Genomic DNA, 22398 nt, shown 5'->3' with positions numbered 1-22398 from the left:
GACGTTTTTTTTTTAGACTTTTTATTCAGTATAGCATAGAATTCATGATGTATTTGACCTTCGACATCCTTTAGGACGTTTTTTTAGACTTTTTATTCAGTATAGCATAGAATTCATGATGTATTTGACCTTCGACATCCTTTAGGACGTTTGCTTTAGACTTTTTATTCAGTATAGCATAGAATTCATGATGTATTTGACCTTCGACATCCTTTAGGACGTTTTGCTTTAGACTTTTTATTCAGTATAGCATAGAATTCATGATGTATTTGACCTTCGACATCCTTTAGGACGTTTTTTTAGACTTTTTATTCAGTATAGCATAGAATTCATGATGTATTTGACCTTCGACATCCTTTAGGACGTTTGCTTTAGACTTTTATTCAGTATAGCATAGAATTCATGATGTATTTGACCTTCGACATCCTTTAGGACGTTTGCTTTAGACTTTTTATTCAGTATAGCATAGAATTCATGATGTATTTGACCTTCGACATCCTTTAGGACGTTTTTGCTTTAGACTTTTTATTCAGTATAGCATAGAATTCATGATGTATTTGACCTTCGACATCCTTTAGGACGTTTTGCTTTAGACTTTTTATTCAGTATAGCATAGAATTCATGATGTATTTGACCTTCGACATCCTTTAGGACGTTTGCTTTAGACTTTTTATTCAGTATAGCATAGAATTCATGATGTATTTGACCTTCGACATCCTTTAGGACGTTTGCTTTAGACTTTTTATTCAGTATAGCATAGAATTCATGATGTATTTGACCTTCGACATCCTTTAGGACGTTTGCTTTAGACTTTTTATCATTAGTATAGCATAGAATTCATGATGTAATTGACCTTCGACATCCTTTGGGACGTTTTGCTTTAGACTTTTTATTCAGTATAGCATAGAATTCATGATGTATTTGACTTTCGACATCCTTTAGGACGTTTGCTTTAGACTTTTTATTCAGTATAGCATAGAATTCATGATGTATTTGACCTTCGACATCCTTTAGGACGTTTGCTTTAGACTTTTTATTCAGTATAGCATAGAATTCATGATGTATTTGACCTTCGACTTCCTTTGGGACGTTTGCTTTAGACTTTTTATTCAGTATAGCATAGAATTCATGATGTATTTGACCGACTTCCTTTGGGACGTTTGCTTTAGACTTTTTATTCAGTATAGCTTAGAATTCATGATGTATTTGACCTTCGACATCCTTTAGGACGTTTGCTTTAGACTTTTTATTCAGTATAGCATAGAATTCATGATGTATTTGACCTTCGACATCCTTTGGGACGTTTGCTTTAGACTTTTTATTCAGTATAGCATAGAATTCATGATGTATTTGACCTTCGACATCCTTTAGGACGTTTGCTTTAGACTTTTTATTCAGTATAGCATAGAATTCATGATGTATTTGACCTTCGACATCCTTTAGGACGTTTTGCTTTAGACTTTTTATTCAGTATAGCATAGAATTCATGATGTATTTGACCTTCGACATCCTTTTTAGGACGTTTGCTTTAGACTTTTTATTCAGTATAGCATAGAATTCATGATGTATTTGACCTTCGACATCCTTTAGGACGTTGCTTTAGACTTTTTATTCAGTATAGCATAGAATTCATGATGTATTTGACCTTCGACATCCTTTAGGACGTTTGCTTTAGACTTTTTATTCAGTATAGCATAGAATTCATGATGTATTTGACCTTCGACATCCTTTAGGACGTTTGCTTTAGACTTTTTATTCAGTATAGCATAGAATTCATGATGTATTTGACCTTCGACATCCTTTAGGACGTTTGCTTTTGGCTTTTTATTCAGTATAGCATAGAATTCATGATGTATTTGACCTTCGACATCCTTTTGACCTTTAGACTTTTTATTCCTTTTGGGACATTTTTTTTAGACTTTTTATTCAGTATAGCATAGAATTCATGATGTATTTGACCTTCGACGTCCTTTAGGACGTTTGCTTTAGACTTTTTATTCAGTATAGCATAGAATTCATGATGTATTTGACCTTCGACATCCTTTTGGGACGTTTGCTTTAGACTTTTTATTCAGTATAGCATAGAATTCATGATGTATTTGACCTTCGACATCCTTTGGGACGTTTTGCTTTAGACTTTTATTCAGTATAGCATAGAATTCATGATGTATTTGACCTTCGACATCCTTTAGGACGTTTGCTTTAGACTTTTTATTCAGTATAGCATAGAATTCATGATGTATTTGACCTTCGACATCCTTTAGGACGTTTGCTTTAGACTTTTTATTCAGTATAGCTATAGAATTCATGATGTATTTGACCTTCGACATCCTTTAGGACGTTTGCTTTAGACTTTTTATTCAGTATAGCATAGAATTCATGATGTATTTGACCTTCGACATCCTTTAGGACGTTTGCTTTAGACTTTTTATTCAGTATAGCATAGAATTCATGATGTATTTGACCTTCGACATCCTTTAGGACGTTTGCTTTAGACTTTTTATTCAGTATAGCATAGAATTCATGATGTATTTGACCTTCGACATCCTTTAGGACGTTTTGCTTTAGACTTTTTATTCAGTATAGCATAGAATTCATGATGATGTTTTTGACCTTCGACATCCTTTAGGACGTTTGTTTTAGACTTTTTATTCAGTATAGCATAGAATTCATGATGTATTTGACCTTCGACATCCTTTGGGACATTTGCTTTAGACTTTTTATTCAGTATAGCATAGAATTCATGATGTATTTGACCTTCGACATCCTTTCAGACATTTGCTTTAGACTTTTATTCAATATAGCTTAGAATTCATGATGTATTTGACCTTCGACGTCCTTTGGGACGTTTGCTTTAGACTTTTTATTCAGTATAGCATAGAATTCATGATGTATTTGACCTTCGACATCCTTTAGGACGTTTGCTTTAGACTTTTTATTCAGTATAGCATAGAATTCATGATGAATTTGACCTTCGACATCCCTTAGGACGTTTGCTTTAGACTTTTTATTCAGTATAGCATAGAATTCATGATGTATTTGACCTTCGACATCCTTTAGGACGTTTGCGTTAGACTTTTTATTCAGTATAGCATAGAATTCATGATGTATTTGACCTTCGACATCCTTTAGGACGTTTGCTTTAGACTTTTTATTCAGTATAGCATAGAATTCATGATGTATTTGACCTTCGACATCCTTTAGGACGTTTGCTTTAGACTTTTTATTCAGTATAGCATAGAATTCATGATGTATTTGACCTTCGACATCCTTTAGGACGTTTGTTTACTTTTTTTATTCAGTATAGCATAGAATTCATGATGTATTTGACCTTCGACATCCTTTAGGACGTTTGCTTTAGACTTTTTATTCAGTATAGCATAGAATTCATGATGTATTTGACCTTCGACATCCTTTAGGACGTTTGCTTTAGACTTTTTATTCAGTATAGCATAGAATTCATGATGTATTTGACCTTCGACATCCTTTAGGACGTTTGCTTTAGACTTTTTATTCAGTATAGCATAGAATTCATGATGTATTTGACCTTCGACATCCTTTAGGACGTTTGCTTTAGACTTTTTATTCAGTATAGCATAGAATTCATGATGTATTTGACCTTCGACACGACATCCTTTAGGACGTTTGCTTTAGACTTTTTATTCAATATAGCATAGAATTCATGATGTATTTGACCTTCGACGTCCTTTGGGACGTTTGGTTTAGACTTTTTATTCAGTATAGCATAGAATTCATGATGTATTTGACCTTCGACATCCTGTAGGACGTTTGCTCTAGACTTTTTATTCAGTATAGCATAGAATTCATGATGTATTTGACCTTCGACATCCTTTAGGACGTTTGCTTTAGACTTTTTATTCAGTATAGCATAGAATTCATGATGTATTTGACCTTCGACATCCTTTAGGACGTTTCCTTTAGGAGAATTTGATGTATTTGACCTTCGACATCCTTTAGACGTTTTGCGTTTTTTATTCAGTATAGCATAGAATTCATGATGTATTTGACCTTCGACATCCTTTAGGACGTTTGCGTTAGACTTTTTATTCAGTATAGCATAGAATTCATGATGTATTTGACTTTCGACATCCTTTAGGACGTTTGCTTTAGACTTTTTATTCAGTATAGCATAGAATTCATGATGTATTTGACCTTCGACATCCTTTAGGACGTTTGCTTTAGACTTTTTATTCAGTATAGCATAGAATTCATGATGTATTTGACCTTCGACATCCTTTAGGACGTTTGCTTTAGACTTTTTTATTCAGTATAGCATAGAATTCATGATGTATTTGACCTTCGACATCCTTTAGGACGTTTGCTTTAGACTTTTTATTCAGTATAGCATAGAATTCATGATGTATTTGACCTTCGACATCCTTTAGGACGTTTGCTTTAGACTTTTTATTCAGTATAGCATAGAATTCATGATGTATTTGACCTTCGACATCCTTTAGGACGTTTTGCTTTAGACTTTTTATTCAGTATAGCATAGAATTCATGATGTATTTGACCTTCGACATCCTTTAGGACGTTTGCATTAGACTTTTTATTCAGTATAGCATAGAATTCATGATGTATTTGACCTTCGACATCCTTTAGGACGTTTGCATTAGACTTTTTATTCAGTATAGCATAGAATTCATGATGTATTTGACCTTCGACATCCTTTAGGACGTTTGCGTTAGACTTTTTATTCAGTATAGCATAGAATTCATGATGTATTTGACCTTCGACATCCTTTGGGACGTTTGCTTTAGACTTTTTATTCAGTATAGCATAGAATTCATGATGTATTTGACCTTCGACATCCTTTAGGACGTTTGCTTTAGACTTTTTATTCAGTATAGCATAGAATTCATGATGTATTTGACCTTCGACATCCTTTAGGGGACGTTTGCTTTAGACTTTTTATTCAGTATAGCATAGAATTCATGATGTATTTGACCTTCGACATCCTTTGGGACGTTTGCTTTAGACTTTTTATTCAGTATAGCATAGAATTCATGATGTATTTGACCTTCGACATCCTTTAGGACGTTTGCTTTAGACTTTTTATTCAGTATAGCATAGAATTCATGATGTATTTGACCTTCGACATCCTTTAGGACGTTTGCTTTAGACTTTTTATTCAGTATAGCATAGAATTCATGATGTATTTGACCTTCGACATCCTTTAGGACGTTTGCTTTAGACTTTTTATTCAGTATAGCATAGAATTCATGATGTATTTGACCTTCGACATCCTTTAGGACGTTTGCTTTAGACTTTTTATTCAGTATAGCATAGAATTCATGATGTATTTGACCTTCGACATCCTTTAGGACGTTTGCTTTAGACTTTTTATTCAGTATAGCATAGAATTCATGATGTATTTGACCTTCGACATCCTTTAGGACGTTTGCTTTAGACTTTTTATTCAGTATAGCATAGAATTCATGATGTATTTGACCTTCGACATCCTTTAGGACGTTTGCTTTAGACTTTTTATTCAGTATAGCATAGAATTCATGATGTATTTGACCTTCGACATCCTTTAGGACGTTTGCTTTAGACTTTTTATTCAGTATAGCATAGAATTCATGATGTATTTGACCTTCGACATCCTTTAGGACGTTTTTTTAGACTTTTTATTCAGTATAGCATAGAATTCATGATGTATTTGACCTTCGACATCCTTTAGGACGTTTGCTTTAGACTTTTTATTCAGTATAGCATAGAATTCATGATGTATTTGACCTTCGACATCCTTTAGGACGTTTGCTTTAGACTTTTTATTCAGTATAGCATAGAATTCATGATGTATTTGACCTTCGACATCCTTTAGGACGTTTGCTTTAGACTTTTTATTCAGTATAGCATAGAATTCATGATGTATTTGACCTTCGACATCCTTTAGGACGTTTGCTTTAGACTTTTTATTCAGTATAGCATAGAATTCATGATGTATTTGACCTTCGACATCCTTTAGGACGTTTGCTTTAGACTTTTTATTCAGTATAGCATAGAATTCATGATGTATTTGACCTTCGACATCCTTTAGGACGTTTGCTTTAGACTTTTTATTCAGTATAGCATAGAATTCATGATGTATTTGACCTTCGACATCCTTTAGGACGTTTGCTTTAGACTTTTTATTCAGTATAGCATAGAATTCATGATGTATTTGATTTGACCTTTAGGACGTTTGCTTTAGACTTTTTATTCAGTATAGCATAGATTCGTTTGATGTATTTGACCTTAGACATTTTATTTAGACTTTTTATTCAGTATAGCATAGAATTCATGATGTATTTGACCTTCGACATCCTTTAGGACGTTTGCTTTAGACTTTTTATTCAGTATAGCATAGAATTCATGATGTATTTGACCTTCGACATCCTTTAGGACGTTTGCTTTAGACTTTTTATTCAGTATAGCATAGAATTCATGATGTATTTGACCTTCGACATCCTTTAGGACGTTTGCTTTAGACTTTTTATTCAGTATAGCATAGAATTCATGATGTATTTGACCTTCGACATCCTTTAGGACGTTTGCTTTAGACTTTTTATTCAGTATAGCATAGAATTCATGATGTATTTGACCTTCGACATCCTTTAGGACGTTTGCTTTAGACTTTTTATTCAGTATAGCATAGAATTCATGATGTATTTGACCTTCGACATCCTTTAGGACGTTTGCTTTAGACTTTTATTCAGTATAGCATAGAATTCATGATGTATTTGACCTTCGACATCCTTTAGGACGTTTTGCTTTAGACTTTTTATTCAGTATAGCATAGAATTCATGATGTATTTGACCTTCGACATCCTTTAGGACGTTTGCTTTAGACTTTTTATTCAGTATAGCATAGAATTCATGATGTATTTGACCTTCGACATCCTTTAGGACGTTTGCTTTAGACTTTTTATTCAGTATAGCATAGAATTCATGATGTATTTGACCTTCGACATCCTTTAGGACGTTTGCTTTAGACTTTTTATTCAGTATAGCATAGAATTCATGATGTATTTGACCTTCGACATCCTTTAGGACGTTTGCTTTAGACTTTTTATTCAGTATAGCATAGAATTCATGATGTATTTGACCTTCGACATCCTTTAGGACGTTTGCTTTAGACTTTTTATTCAGTATAGCATAGAATTCATGATGTATTTGACCTTCGACATCCTTTAGGACGTTTGCTTTAGACTTTTTATTCAGTATAGCATAGAATTCATGATGTATTTGACCTTCGACATCCTTTTTTTAGGACGTTTTTGCTTTAGACTTTTTATTCAGTATAGCATAGAATTCATGATGTATTTGACCTTCGACATCCTTTAGGACGTTTGCTTTAGACTTTTTATTCAGTATAGCATAGAATTCATGATGTATTTGACCTTCGACATCCTTTGGGACGTTTGCGTTAGACTTTTTATTCAGTATAGCATAGAATTCATGATGTATTTGACCTTCGACATCCTTTGGGACGTTTGCGTTAGACTTTTTATTCAGTATAGCATAGAATTCATGATGTATTTGACTTTCGACATCCTTTAGGACGTTTACTTTAGACTTTTTATTCAGTATAGCATAGAATTCATGATGTATTTGACCTTCGACATCCTTTAGGACGTTTGCGTTAGACTTTTTATTCAGTATAGCATAGAATTCATGATGTATTTGACCTTCGACATCCTTTAGGACGTTTGCTTTAGACTTTTTATTCAGTATAGCATAGAATTCATGATGTATTTGACCTTCGACATCCTTTAGGACATTTGCTTTAGACTTTTTATTCAGTATAGCATAGAATTCATGATGTAATTGACCTTCGACGTCATTTGGGACGTTTGCTTTAGACTTTTTATTTAGTATAGCATAGAATTTAGACTTTTTTATTCAGTATAGCATAGAATTCATGATGTATTTGACCTTCGACATCCTTTAGGACGTTTGCTTTAGACTTTTTATTCAGTATAGCATAGAATTCATGATGTATTTGACCTTCGACATCCTTTAGGACGTTTGCTTTAGACTTTTTATTCAGTATAGCATAGAATTCATGATGTATTTGACCTTCGACATCCTTTTTAGGACGTTTGCTTTAGACTTTTTATTCAGTATAGCATAGAATTCATGATGTATTTGACCTTCGACATCCTTTAGGACGTTTGCTTTAGACTTTTTATTCAGTATAGCATAGAATTCATGATGTATTTGACCTTCGACATCCTTTAGGACGACTTTAGACTTTTTATTCCTTTAGGGACGTATTTGACCTTCGACATCCTTTAGGACGTTTTAGACTTTTTATTCAGTATAGCATATAGAATTCATGATGTATTTGACCTTCGACATCCTTTAGGACGTTTTGCGTTAGACTTTTTATTCAGTATAGCATAGAATTCATGATGTATTTGACCTTCGACATCCTTTAGGACGTTTGCTTTAGACTTTTTATTCAGTATAGCATAGAATTCATGATGTATTTGACCTTCGACATCTTTTTAGGACGTTTGCTTTAGACTTTTTATTCAGTATAGCATAGAATTCATGATGTATTTGACCTTCGACATCCTTTAGGACGTTTGCTTTAGACTTTTTATTCAGTATAGCATAGAATTCATGATGTATTTGACCTTCGACATCCTTTAGGACGTTTGCTTTAGACTTTTTATTCAGTATAGCATAGAATTCATGATGTATTTGACCTTCGACATCCTTTAGGACGTTTGCTTTAGACTTTTTATTCAGTATAGCATAGAATTCATGATGTATTTGACCTTCGACATCCTTTAGGACGTTTGCTTTAGACTTTTTATTCAATATAGCATAGAATTCATGATGTATTTGACCTTCGACATCCTTTAGGACGTTTGCTTTAGACTTTTTTTCAGTATAGCATAGAATTCATGATGTATTTGACCTTCGACATCCTTTAGGACGTTTGCTTTAGACTTTTTATTCAGTATAGCATAGAATTCATGATGTATTTGACCTTCGACATCCTTTAGGACGTTTGCTTTAGACTTTTTATTCAGTATAGCATAGAATTCATGATGTATTTGACCTTCGACATCCTTTAGGACGTTTGCTTTAGACTTTTTATTCAGTATAGCATAGAATTCATGATGAATTTGACCTTCGACATCCTTTAGGACGTTTGCTTTAGACTTTTTATTCAGTATAGCATAGAATTCATGATGAATTTGACCTTCGACATCCTTTAGGACGTTTGCTTTAGACTTTTTATTCAGTATAGCATAGAATTCATGATGTATTTGACCTTCGACATCCTTTAGGACGTTTTGCTTTTTAGACTTTTTATTCAGTATAGCATAGAATTCATGATGTATTTGACCTTCGACATCCCTTTGGGACGTTTGCTTTAGACTTTTTATTCAGTATAGCATAGAATTCATGATGTATTTGATTTGACCTTTTTATTGACATCCTTTGGGACGTTTCGACATCCTTTTAGACGTTTTTTATTCAGTATAGCATAGAATTCATGATGTATTTGACCTTCGACATCCTTTTTTAGGACGTTTTGCTTTAGACTTTTATTCAGTATAGCATAGAATTCATGATGTATTTGACCTTCGACATCCTTTAGGACGTTTGCTTTAGACTTTTTATTCAGTATAGCATAGAATTCATGATGTATTTGACCTTCGACATCCTTTAGGACGTTTGCTTTAGACTTTTTATTCAGTATAGCATAGAATTCATGATGTATTTGACCTTCGACATCCTTTAGGACGTTTGCTTTAGACTTTTTATTCAGTATAGCATAGAATTCATGATGTATTTGACCTTCGACATCCTTTAGGACGTTTGCTTTAGACTTTTTATTCAGTATAGCATAGAATTCATGATGTATTTGACCTTCGACATCCTTTAGGACGTTTGCTTTAGACTTTTTATTCAGTATAGCATAGAATTCATGATGTATTTGACCTTCGACATCCTTTAGGACGTTTGCTTTAGACTTTTTATTCAGTATAGCATAGAATTCATGATGTATTTGACCTTCGACATCCTTTAGGACGTTTGCTTTAGACTTTTTATTCAGTATAGCATAGAATTCATGATGTATTTGACCTTCGACATCCTTTAGGACGTTTTTTTAGACTTTTTATTCAGTATAGCATAGAATTCATGATGTATTTGACCTTCGACATCCTTTAGGACGTTTTGCTTTAGACTTTTTATTCAGTATAGCATAGAATTCATGATGTATTTGACCTTCGACATCCTTTAGGACGTTTGCTTTAGACTTTTTATTCAGTATAGCATAGAATTCATGATGTATTTGACCTTCGACATCCTTTAGGACGTTTGCTTTAGACTTTTTATTCAGTATAGCATAGAATTCATGATGTATTTGACCTTCGACATCCTTTAGGACGTTTGCTTTAGACTTTTTATTCAGTATAGCATAGAATTCATGATGTATTTGACCTTCGACATCCTTTAGGACGTTTGCTTTAGACTTTTTATTCAGTATAGCATAGAATTCATGATGTATTTGACCTTCGACATCCTTTAGGACGTTTGCTTTAGACTTTTTATTCAGTATAGCATAGAATTCATGATGTATTTGACCTTCGACATCCTTTAGGACGTTTGCTTTAGACTTTTTATTCAGTATAGCATAGAATTCATGATGAATTTGACCTTCGACATCCTTTAGGACGTTTGCTTTAGACTTTTTATTCAGTATAGCTTAGAATTCATGATGTATTTGACCTTCGACATCTTTTAGGACATTTGCGTTAGACTTTTTATTCAGTATAGCATAGAATTCATGATGTATTTGACCTTCGACATCCTTTAGGACGTTTGCTTTAGACTTTTTATTCAGTATAGCATAGAATTCATGATGTATTTGACCTTCGACATCCTTTAGGACGTTTGCTTTAGACTTTTTATTCAGTATAGCATAGAATTCATGATGTATTTGACCTTCGACATCCTTTAGGACGTTTGCTTTAGACTTTTTATTCAGTATAGCATAGAATTCATGATGTTTTTGACCTTCGACATCCTTTAGGACGTTTGTGTTAGACTTTTTATTCAGTATAGCATAGAATTCATGATGTATTTGACCTTCGACATCCTTTAGGACGTTTGCTTTAGACTTTTTATTCAGTATAGCATAGAATTCATGATGTATTTGACCTTCGACATCCTTTAGGACGTTTGCTTTAGACTTTTTATTCAGTATAGCATAGAATTCATGATGTATTTGACCTTCGACATCTTTTTGGGACGTTTGCTTTAGACTTTTTATTCAGTATAGCATAGAATTCATGATGTATTTGACCTTCGACATCCTTTAGGACGTTTGCTTTAGACTTTTTATTCAGTATAGCATAGAATTCATGATGTATTTGACCTTCGACATCCTTTAGGACGTTTTGCTTTAGACTTTTTATTCAGTATAGCATAGAATTCATGATGTATTTGACCTTCGACATCCTTTAGGACGTTTGCTTTAGACTTTTTATTCAGTATAGCATAGAATTCATGATGTATTTGACCTTCGACATCCTTTAGGACGTTTGCTTTAGACTTTTTATTCAGTATAGCATAGAATTCATGATGTTTATTTCGACATCCTTTTGGGACGTTTTTGCTTTAGACTTTTTATTCAGTATAGCATAGAATTCATGATGTATTTGACCTTCGACATCCTTTAGGACGTTTGCTTTAGACTTTTTATTCAGTATAGCATAGAATTCATGATGTATTTGACCTTCGACATCCTTTAGGACGTTTGCTTTAGACTTTTTATTCAGTATAGCATAGAATTCATGATGTATTTGACCTTCGACATCCTTTAGGACGTTTGCTTTAGACTTTTTATTCAGTATAGCATAGAATTCATGATGTATTTGACCTTCGACATCCTTTAGGACGTTTGCTTTAGACTTTTTATTCAGTATAGCATAGAATTCATGATGTATTTGACCTTCGACATCCTTTGGGACGTTTGCTTTAGACTTTTTATTCAGTATAGCATAGAATTCATGATGTATTTGACCTTCGACATCCTTTAGGACGAATTTTTTTAGACTTTTTATTCAGTATAGCATAGAATTCATGATGTATTTGACGTTTTCGACATCCTTTGGGACGTTTGCTTTAGACTTTTTTTATTCAGACTTTTTATAGTATATAGAATTCATGATGTATTTGACCTTCGACATCCTTTAGGACGTTTGCTTTAGACTTTTTATTCAGTATAGCATAGAATTCATGATGTATTTGACCTTCGACATCCTTTAGGACGTTTGCTTTAGACTTTTTATTCAATATAGCATAGAATTCATGATGTATTTGACCTTCGACATCCTTTTTAGGACGTTTGCTTTAGACTTTTTTTTTATTCAGTATAGCATAGAATTCATGATGTATTTGACTTCGACATCCTTTAGGACGTTTGCTTTAGACTTTTTATTCAGTATAGCATAGAATTCATGATGTATTTGACCTTCGACATCCTTTGGGACGTTTGCTTTAGACTTTTTATTCAGTATAGCATAGAATTCATGATGTATTTGACCTTCGACATCCTTTGGGACGTTTGCTTTAGACTTTTTATTCAGTATAGCATAGAATTCATGATGTATTTGACTTTCGACATCCTTTGGGACGTTTCGACATCCTTTAGGACGTTTACTTTAGACTTTTTATTCAGTATAGCCTAGAATTCATGATGTATTTGACCTTCGACATCCTTTAGGACGTTTGCATTAGACTTTTTATTCAGTATAGCATAGAATTCATGATGTATTTGACCTTCGACATCCTTTAGGACGTTTGCGTTAGACTTTTTATTCAGTATAGCATAGAATTCATGATGTATTTGACCTTCGACATCCTTTAGGACGTTTGCTTTAGACTTTTTATTCAGTATAGCATAGAATTCATGATGTATTTGACCTTCGACATCCTTTAGGACGTTTTGCTTTAGACTTTTTATTCAGTATAGCATAGAATTCATGATGTATTTGACCTTCGACATCCTTTAGGACGTTTGCTTTAGACTTTTTATTCAGTATAGCATAGAATTCATGATGTATTTGACCTTCGACATCCTTTAGGACGTTTGCTTTAGACTTTTTATTCAGTATAGCATAGAATTCATGATGTATTTGACCTTCGACTTCCTTTGGGACTTTTGCTTTAGACTTTTTATTCAGTATAGCATAGAATTCATGATGTATTTGACCTTCGACTTCCTTTGGGACGTTTGCTTTAGACTTTTTATTCAGTATAGCATAGAATTCATGATGTAATTGACCTTCGACATCCTTTGGGACGTTTGCGTTAGACTTTTTATTCAGTATAGCATAGAATTCATGATGAATTTGACCTTCGACATCCTTTAGGACGTTTTTTTAGACTTTTTATTCAGTATAGCATAGAATTCATGATGAATTCGACATCCTTTGACGTTTGCTTTAGACTTTTTATTCAGTATAGCATAGAATTCATGATGTTTTGACCTTCGACATCCTTTAGGACGTTTGCTTTAGACTTTTTATTCAGTATAGCATAGAATTCATGATGTATTTGACCTTCGACATCCTTTAGGACGTTTGCTTTAGACTTTTTATTCAGTATAGCATAGAATTCATGATGTATTTGACCTTCGACATCCTTTAGGACGTTTGTTTTAGACTTTTTATTCAGTATAGCATAGAATTCATGATGTATTTGACCTTCGACATCCTTTGGGACGTTTTGCTTTAGACTTTTTATTCAGTATAGCATAGAATTCATGATGTATTTGACCTTCGACATCCTTTAGGACGTTTGCTTTAGACTTTTTATTCAGTATAGCATAGAATTCATGATGTATTTGACCTTCGACATCCTTTAGGACGTTTGCGTTAGACTTTTTATTCAGTATAGCATAGAATTCATGATGTAATTGACCTTCGACGTCATTTGGGACGTTTGCTTTAGACTTTTTATTTAGTATAGCTTAGAATTCATGATGTAATTGACCTTCGACATCCTTTAGGACGTTTGCGTTAGACTTTTTATTCAGTATAGCATAGAATTCATGATGTATTTGACCTTCGACATCCTTTAGGACGTTTGCTTTAGACTTTTTATTCAGTATAGCATAGAATTCATGATGTATTTGACCTTCGACATCCTTTAGGACGTTTGCGTTAGACTTTTTATTCAGTATAGCATAGAATTCATGATGTATTTGACCTTCGACATCCTTTAGGACGTTTGCTTTAGACTTTTTATTCAGTATAGCATAGAATTCATGATGTTTTTGACCTTCGACATCCTTTAGGACGTTTACTTTAGACTTTTTATTTAGTATAGCTTAGAATTCATGATGTATTTGACTTTCGACATCCTTTAGGACGTTTGCGTTAGACTTTTTATTCAGTATAGCATAGAATTCATGATGTATTTGACCTTCGACATCCTTTAGGACGTTTGCTTTAGACTTTTTATTCAGTATAGCATAGAATTCATGATGTATTTGACCTTCGACATCCTTTAGGACGTTTGCTTTAGACTTTTATTCAGTATAGCATAGAATTCATGATGTGTTTTTGACCTTCGACATCCTTTAGGACGTTTGCTTTAGACTTTTTATTCAGTATAGCATAGAATTCATGATGTATTTGACCTTCGACATCCTTTAGGACGTTTGCTTTAGACTTTTTATTCAGTATAGCATAGAATTCATGATGTATTTGACCTTCGACATCCTTTAGGACGTTTGCTTTAGACTTTTTATTCAGTATAGCATAGAATTCATGATGTATTTGACCTTCGACATCCTTTAGGACGTTTGCTTTAGACTTTTTATTCAGTATAGCATAGAATTCATGATGTATTTGACCTTCGACATCCTTTAGGACGTTTGCTTTAGACTTTTTATTCAGTATAGCATAGAATTCATGATGTATTTGACCTTCGACATCCTTTAGGACGTTTGCTTTAGACTTTTTATTCAGTATAGCATAGAATTCATGATGTATTTGACCTTCGACATCCTTTAGGACGTTTGCTTTAGACTTTTTATTCAGTATAGCATAGAATTCATGATGTATTTGACCTTCGACATCCTTTAGGACGTTTGCTTTAGACTTTTTATTCAGTATAGCATAGAATTCATGATGTATTTGACCTTCGACATCCTTTAGGACGTTTGCTTTAGACTTTTTTTTATTCAGTATAGCATAGAATTCATGATGTATTTGACCTTCGACATCCTTTAGGACGTTTGCTTTAGACTTTTTATTCAGTATAGCATAGAATTCATGATGTATTTGACCTTCGACATCCTTTAGGACGTTTGCTTTAGACTTTTTATTCAGTATAGCATAGAATTCATGATGTATTTGACCTTCGACATCCTTTAGGACGTTTGCTTTAGACTTTTTATTCAGTATAGCATAGAATTCATGATGTATTTGACCTTCGACATCCTTTAGGACGTTTGCTTTAGACTTTTTATTCAGTATAGCATAGAATTCATGATGTATTTGACCTTCGACATCCTTTAGGACGTTTGCTTTTAGACTTTTTTATTCAATATAGCATAGAATTCATGATGTATTTGACCTTCGACATCCTTTAGGACGTTTGCTTTAGACTTTTTATTCAGTATAGCATAGAATTCATGATGTATTTGACCTTCGACATCCTTTAGGACGTTTGCTTTAGACTTTTTATTCAGTATAGCATAGAATTCATGATGTATTTGACCTTCGACATCCTTTAGGACGTTTTTGCTTTAGACTTTTTATTCAGTATAGCATAGAATTCATGATGTATTTGACCTTCGACATCCTTTTAGGACGTTTGCTTTAGACTTTTTATTCAGTATAGCATAGAATTCATGATGTATTTGACCTTCGACATCCTTTTTAGGACGTTTGCTTTAGACTTTTTATTCAATATAGCGTAGAATTCATGATGTATTTGACCTTCGACATCCTTTAGGACGTTTGTGTTAGACTTTTTATTCAGTATAGCATAGAATTCATGATGAATTTGACCTTCGACATCCTTTAGGACGTTTGCTTTAGACTTTTTATTCAGTATAGCATAGAATTCATGATGAATTTGACCTTCGACATCCTTTAGGACGTTTGCTTTAGACTTTTTATTCAGTATAGCATAGAATTCATGATGTATTTGACCTTCGACATCTTTTTAGGACGTTTGCTTTAGACTTTTTATTCAGTATATAGCATAGAATTCATGATGTATTTTTGATCCTTTAGGACGACAGACTTTTTATTTTAGAATTCATGATGGACGTTTGCTTTAGACTTTTTTATTCAGTATAGCATAGAATTCATGATGTTTGACCTTCGACATCCTTTAGGACGTTTGCTTTAGACTTTTTATTCAGTATAGCATAGAATTCATGATGTATTTGACCTTCGACATCCTTTAGGACGTTTTTGCTTTAGACTTTTTATTCAGTATAGCATAGAATTCATGATGTATTTGACCTTCGACATCCTTTAGGACGTTTGCTTTAGACTTTTTATTCAGTATAGCATAGAATTCATGATGTATTTGACCTTCGACATCCTTTAGGACGTTTGCTTTAGACTTTTTATTCAGTATAGCATAGAATTCATGATGTATTTGACCTTCGACATCCTTTAGGACGTTTGCTTTAGACTTTTTATTCAGTATAGCATAGAATTCATGATGTATTTGACCTTCGACATCCCTTAGGACGTTTGCTTTAGACTTTTTATTCAGTATAGCATAGAATTCATGATGTATTTGACCTTCGACATCCTTTAGGACGTTTTTGTTAGACTTTTTATTCAGTATAGCATAGAATTCATGATGTATTTGACCTTCGACATCCTTTAGGACGTTTGCTTTAGACTTTTTATTCAGTATAGCATAGAATTCATGATGTATTTGACCTTCGACATCCTTTAGGACGTTTGCTTTAGACTTTTTATTCAGTATAGCATAGAATTCATGATGTATTTGACCTTCGACATCCTTTAGGACGTTTGCTTTAGACTTTTTATTCAGTATAGCATAGAATTCATGATGTATTTGACCTTCGACATCCTTTAGGACGTTTGCTTTAGACTTTTTATTCAGTATAGCATAGAATTCATGATGTATTTGACCTTCGACATCCTTTAGGACGTTTGCTTTAGACTTTTTATTCAGTATAGCATAGAATTCATGATGTATTTGACCTTCGACATCCTTTAGGACGTTTGCTTTAGACTTTTTATTCAGTATAGCATAGAATTCATGATGTATTTGACCTTCGACATCCTTTAGGACGTTTTTTTTTAGACTTTTTATTCAGTATAGCATAGAATTCATGATGTATTTGACCTTCGACATCGTTTTTTAGGACTTTTTGCATGATGTTTTTAGACTTTTTTATTCAGTATAGCATAGAATTCATGATGTATTTGACCTTCGACATCCTTTAGGACGTTTGCGTTAGACTTTTTATTCAGTATAGCATAGAATTCATGATGAATTTGACCTTCGACATCCCTTAGGACGTTTGCTTTAGACTTTTTATTCAGTATAGCATAGAATTCATGATGAATTTGACCTTCGACATCCTTTAGGACGTTTGCTTTAGACTTTTTATTCAGTATAGCATAGAATTCATGATGAATTTGACCTTCGACATCCTTTAGGACGTTTGCTTTAGACTTTTTATTCAGTATAGCATAGAATTCATGATGTATTTGACCTTCGACATCCTTTAGGACGTTTTCTTTAGACTTTTTATTCAGTATAGCATAGAATTCATGATGTATTTGACCTTCGACATCCTTTTAGGACGTTTGCTTTAGACTTTTTATTCAGTATAGCATAGAATTCATGATGTATTTGACCTTCGACATCCTTTTGGACGTTTGCTTTAGACTTTTTATTCAGTATAGCATAGAATTCATGATGTATTTGACCTTCGACATCCTTTAGGACGTTTGCTTTAGACTTTTTATTCAGTATAGCATAGAATTCATGATGTATTTGACCTTTTGACATCCTTTAGGACGTTTGCTTTAGACTTTTTATTCAGTATAGCATAGAATTCATGATGTATTTGACCTTCGACATCCTTTAGGACGTTTGCATTAGACTTTTTATTCAGTATAGCATAGAATTCATGATGTATTTGACCTTCGACATCCTTTAGGACGTTTGCTTTAGACTTTTTATTCAGTATAGCATAGAATTCATGATGTATTTGACCTTCGACATCCTTTAGGACGTTTGCTTTAGACTTTTTATTCAGTATAGCATAGAATTCATGATGTATTTGACCTTCGACATCCTTTAGGACGTTTGCTTTAGACTTTTTATTCAGTATAGCATAGAATTCATGATGTATTTGACCTTCGACATCCTTTAGGACGTTTGCTTTAGACTTTTTATTCAGTATAGCATAGAATTCATGATGTATTTGACCTTCGACATCCTTTAGGACGTTTGCTTTAGACTTTTTATTCAGTATAGCATAGAATTCATGATGTATTTGACCTTCGACATCCTTTGGGACGTTTGCTTTAGACTTTTTATTCAGTATAGCATAGAATTCATGATGTATTTGACCTTCGACATCCTTTAGGACGTTTGCTTTAGACTTTTTATTCAGTATAGCATAGAATTCATGATGTATTTGACCTTCGACATCCTTTAGGACGTTTGCTTTAGACTTTTTATTCAATATAGCATAGAATTCATGATGTATTTGACCTTCGACATCCTTTAGGACGTTTGCTTTAGACTTTTTATTCAGTATAGCATAGAATTCATGATGTATTTGACCTTCGACATCCTTTAGGACGTTTGCTTTAGACTTTTTATTCAGTATAGCATAGAATTCATGATATATTTGACCTTCGACATCCCTTAGGACGTTTGCGTTAGACTTTTTATTCAGTATAGCATTGAATTCATGATGAATTTGACCTTCGACATCCTTTAGGACGTTTGCGTTAGACTTTTTATTCAGTATAGCTTAGAATTCATGATGTATTTGACCTTCGACATCCTTTAGGACGTTTGCGTTAGACTTTTTATTCAGTATAGCATAGAATTCATGATGTATTTGACCTTCGACATCCTTTAGGACGTTTGCTTTAGACTTTTTATTCAGTATAGCATAGAATTCATGATGTATTTGACCTTCGACATCCTTTAGGACGTTTGCTTTAGACTTTTTATTCAGTATAGCATAGAATTCATGATGTATTTGACCTTCGACATCCTTTAGGACGTTTGCGTTAGACTTTTTATTCAGTATAGCATAGAATTCATGATGTATTTGACCTTCGACATCCTTTGGGACGTTTGCTTTAGACTTTTTTTATTCAGTATAGCATAGAATTCATGATGTATTTGACCTTCGACATCCTTTTTAGGACGTTTGCTTTAGACTTTTTATTCAGTATAGCATAGAATTCATGATGTATTTGACCTTCGACATCCTTTTTTGCTTTAGACTTTTTTTCAGTTAGACTTTTTATTCAGTATAGCATAGAATTTCATGATGATTTGATTTGACCTTCGACATCCTTTAGGACGTTTGCGTTAGACTTTTTATTCAGTATAGCATAGAATTCATGATGTATTTGACCTTCGACATCCTTTAGGACGTTTGCTTTAGACTTTTTATTCAGTATAGCATAGAATTCATGATGTATTTGACCTTCGACATCCTTTAGGACGTTTGCTTTAGACTTTTTATTCAGTATAGCATAGAATTCATGATGTATTTGACCTTCGACATCCTTTAGGACGTTTGCTTTAGACTTTTTATTCAGTATAGCATAGAATTCATGATGTATTTGACCTTGACATCCTTTAGGACGTTTTTGACTTTTTATTCAGTATAGCATAGAATTCATGATGTATTTGACCTTCGACATCCTTGGGACGTTTGCTTTAGACTTTTTATTCAGTATAGCATAGAATTCATGATGTATTTGACCTTCGACATCCTTTAGGACGTTTGCTTTAGACTTTTTATTCAGTATAGCATAGAATTCATGATGTATTTGACCTTCGACATCCTTTAGGACGTTTGCTTTAGACTTTTTATTCAGTATAGCATAGAATTCATGATGTATTTGACCTTCGACATCCTTTAGGACGTTTGCTTTAGACTTTTTATTCAGTATAGCATAGAATTCATGATGTATTTGACCTTCGACATCCTTTAGGACGTTTGCTTTAGACTTTTTATTCAGTATAGCATAGAATTCATGATGTATTTGACCTTCGACATCCTTTAGGACGTTTGCGTTAGACTTTTTATTCAGTATAGCATAGAATTCATGATGTATTTGACCTTCGACATCCTTTAGGACGTTTGCTTTAGACTTTTTATTCAGTATAGCATAGAATTCATGATGTATTTGACCTTCGACATCCTTTTTAGGACGTTTGCTTTAGACTTTTTATTCAGTATAGCATAGAATTCATGATGTATTTGACCTTCGACATCCTTTAGGACGTTTGCTTTAGACTTTTTATTCAGTATAGCATAGAATTCATGATGTATTTGACCTTCGACATCCTTTAGGACGTTTGCTTTAGACTTTTTATTCAGTATAGCATAGAATTCATGATGTATTTGACCTTCGACATCCTTTAGGACGTTTGCTTTAGACTTTTTATTCAGTATAGCATAGAATTCATGATGTATTTGACCTTCGACATCCTTTAGGACGTTTTTGCTTTAGACTTTTTATTCAGTATAGCATAGAATTCATGATGTATTTGACCTTCGACATCATCCTTTAGGACGTTTGCTTTAGACTTTTTATTCAGTATAGCATAGAATTCATGATGTATTTGACCTTCGACATCCTTTAGGACGTTTGCTTTAGACTTTTTATTCAGTATAGCATAGAATTCATGATGTATTTGACCTTCGACATCCTTTAGGACGTTTGCTTTAGACTTTTTATTCAGTATAGCATAGAATTCATGATGTATTTGACCTTCGACATCCTTTTAGGACGTTTGCTTTAGACTTTTTATTCAGTATAGCATAGAATTCATGATGTATTTGACCTTCGACATCTTTTTAGGACGTTTGCTTTAGACTTTTTATTCAGTATAGCTTAGAATTCATGATGTATTTGACCTTCGACATCCTTTAGGACGTTTGCGTTAGACTTTTTTATTCAGTATAGCATAGAATTCATGATGTAATTGACCTTCGACGTCCTTTGGGACGTTTGCTTTAGACTTTTTATTCAGTATAGCATAGAATTCATGATGTATTTGACCTTCGACATCCTTTGGGACGTTTGCTTTAGACTTTTTATTCAGTATAGCATAGAATTCATGATGTATTTGACCTTCGACATCCTTTAGGACGTTTGCTTTAGACTTTTTATTCAGTATAGCATAGAATTCATGATGTATTTGACCTTCGACATCCTTTAGGACGTTTGCTTTAGACTTTTTATTCAGTATAGCATAGAATTCATGATGTATTTGACCTTCGACATCCTTTAGGACGTTTGCTTTAGACTTTTTATTCAGTATAGCATAGAATTCATGATGTAATTGACCTTCGACGTCATTTGGGACGTTTGCTTTAGACTTTTTATTTAGTATAGCATAGAATTCATGATGTAATTGACCTTCGACATCCTTTGGGACGTTTACTTTAGACTTTTTATACAGTATAGCATAGAATTCATGATGTATTTGACTTTCGACATCCTGTAGGACGTTTACTTTAGACTTTTTATTCAGTATAGCCTAGAATTCATGATGTATTTGACCTTCGACATCCTTTAGGACGTTTGCGTTAGACTTTTTATTCAGTATAGCATAGAATTCATGATGTTTTTGACCTTCGACATCCTTTAGGACGTTTACTTTAGACTTTTTATTCAGTATAGCATAGAATTCATGATGTATTTGACCTTCGACATCCTTTAGGACGTTTGCTTTAGACTTTTTATTCAGTATAGCATAGAATTCATGATGTATTTGACCTTCGACATCCTTTAGGACGTTTGCTTTAGACTTTTTATTCAGTATAGCATAGAATTCATGATGTATTTGACCTTCGACATCCCTTAGGACGTTTGCTTTAGACTTTTTATTCAGTATAGCATAGAATTCATGATGTATTTGACCTTCGACATCCTTTAGGACGTTTGTTTTAGACTTTTTATTCAGTATAGCATAGAATTCATGATGTATTTGACCTTCGACATCCTTTAGGACGTTTGCTTTAGACTTTTTATTCAGTATAGCATAGAATTCATGATGTATTTGACCTTCGACATCCTTTAGGACGTTTGCTTTAGACTTTTTATTCAGTATAGCATAGAATTCATGATGTATTTGACCTTCGAC

Source organism: Macrobrachium rosenbergii, unplaced genomic scaffold, assembly GCF_040412425.1.
Source record: "Macrobrachium rosenbergii isolate ZJJX-2024 unplaced genomic scaffold, ASM4041242v1 13917, whole genome shotgun sequence".
Lineage (NCBI taxonomy): Eukaryota > Metazoa > Arthropoda > Malacostraca > Decapoda > Palaemonidae > Macrobrachium > Macrobrachium rosenbergii.
This window is presented reverse-complemented; position numbering follows the sequence as displayed.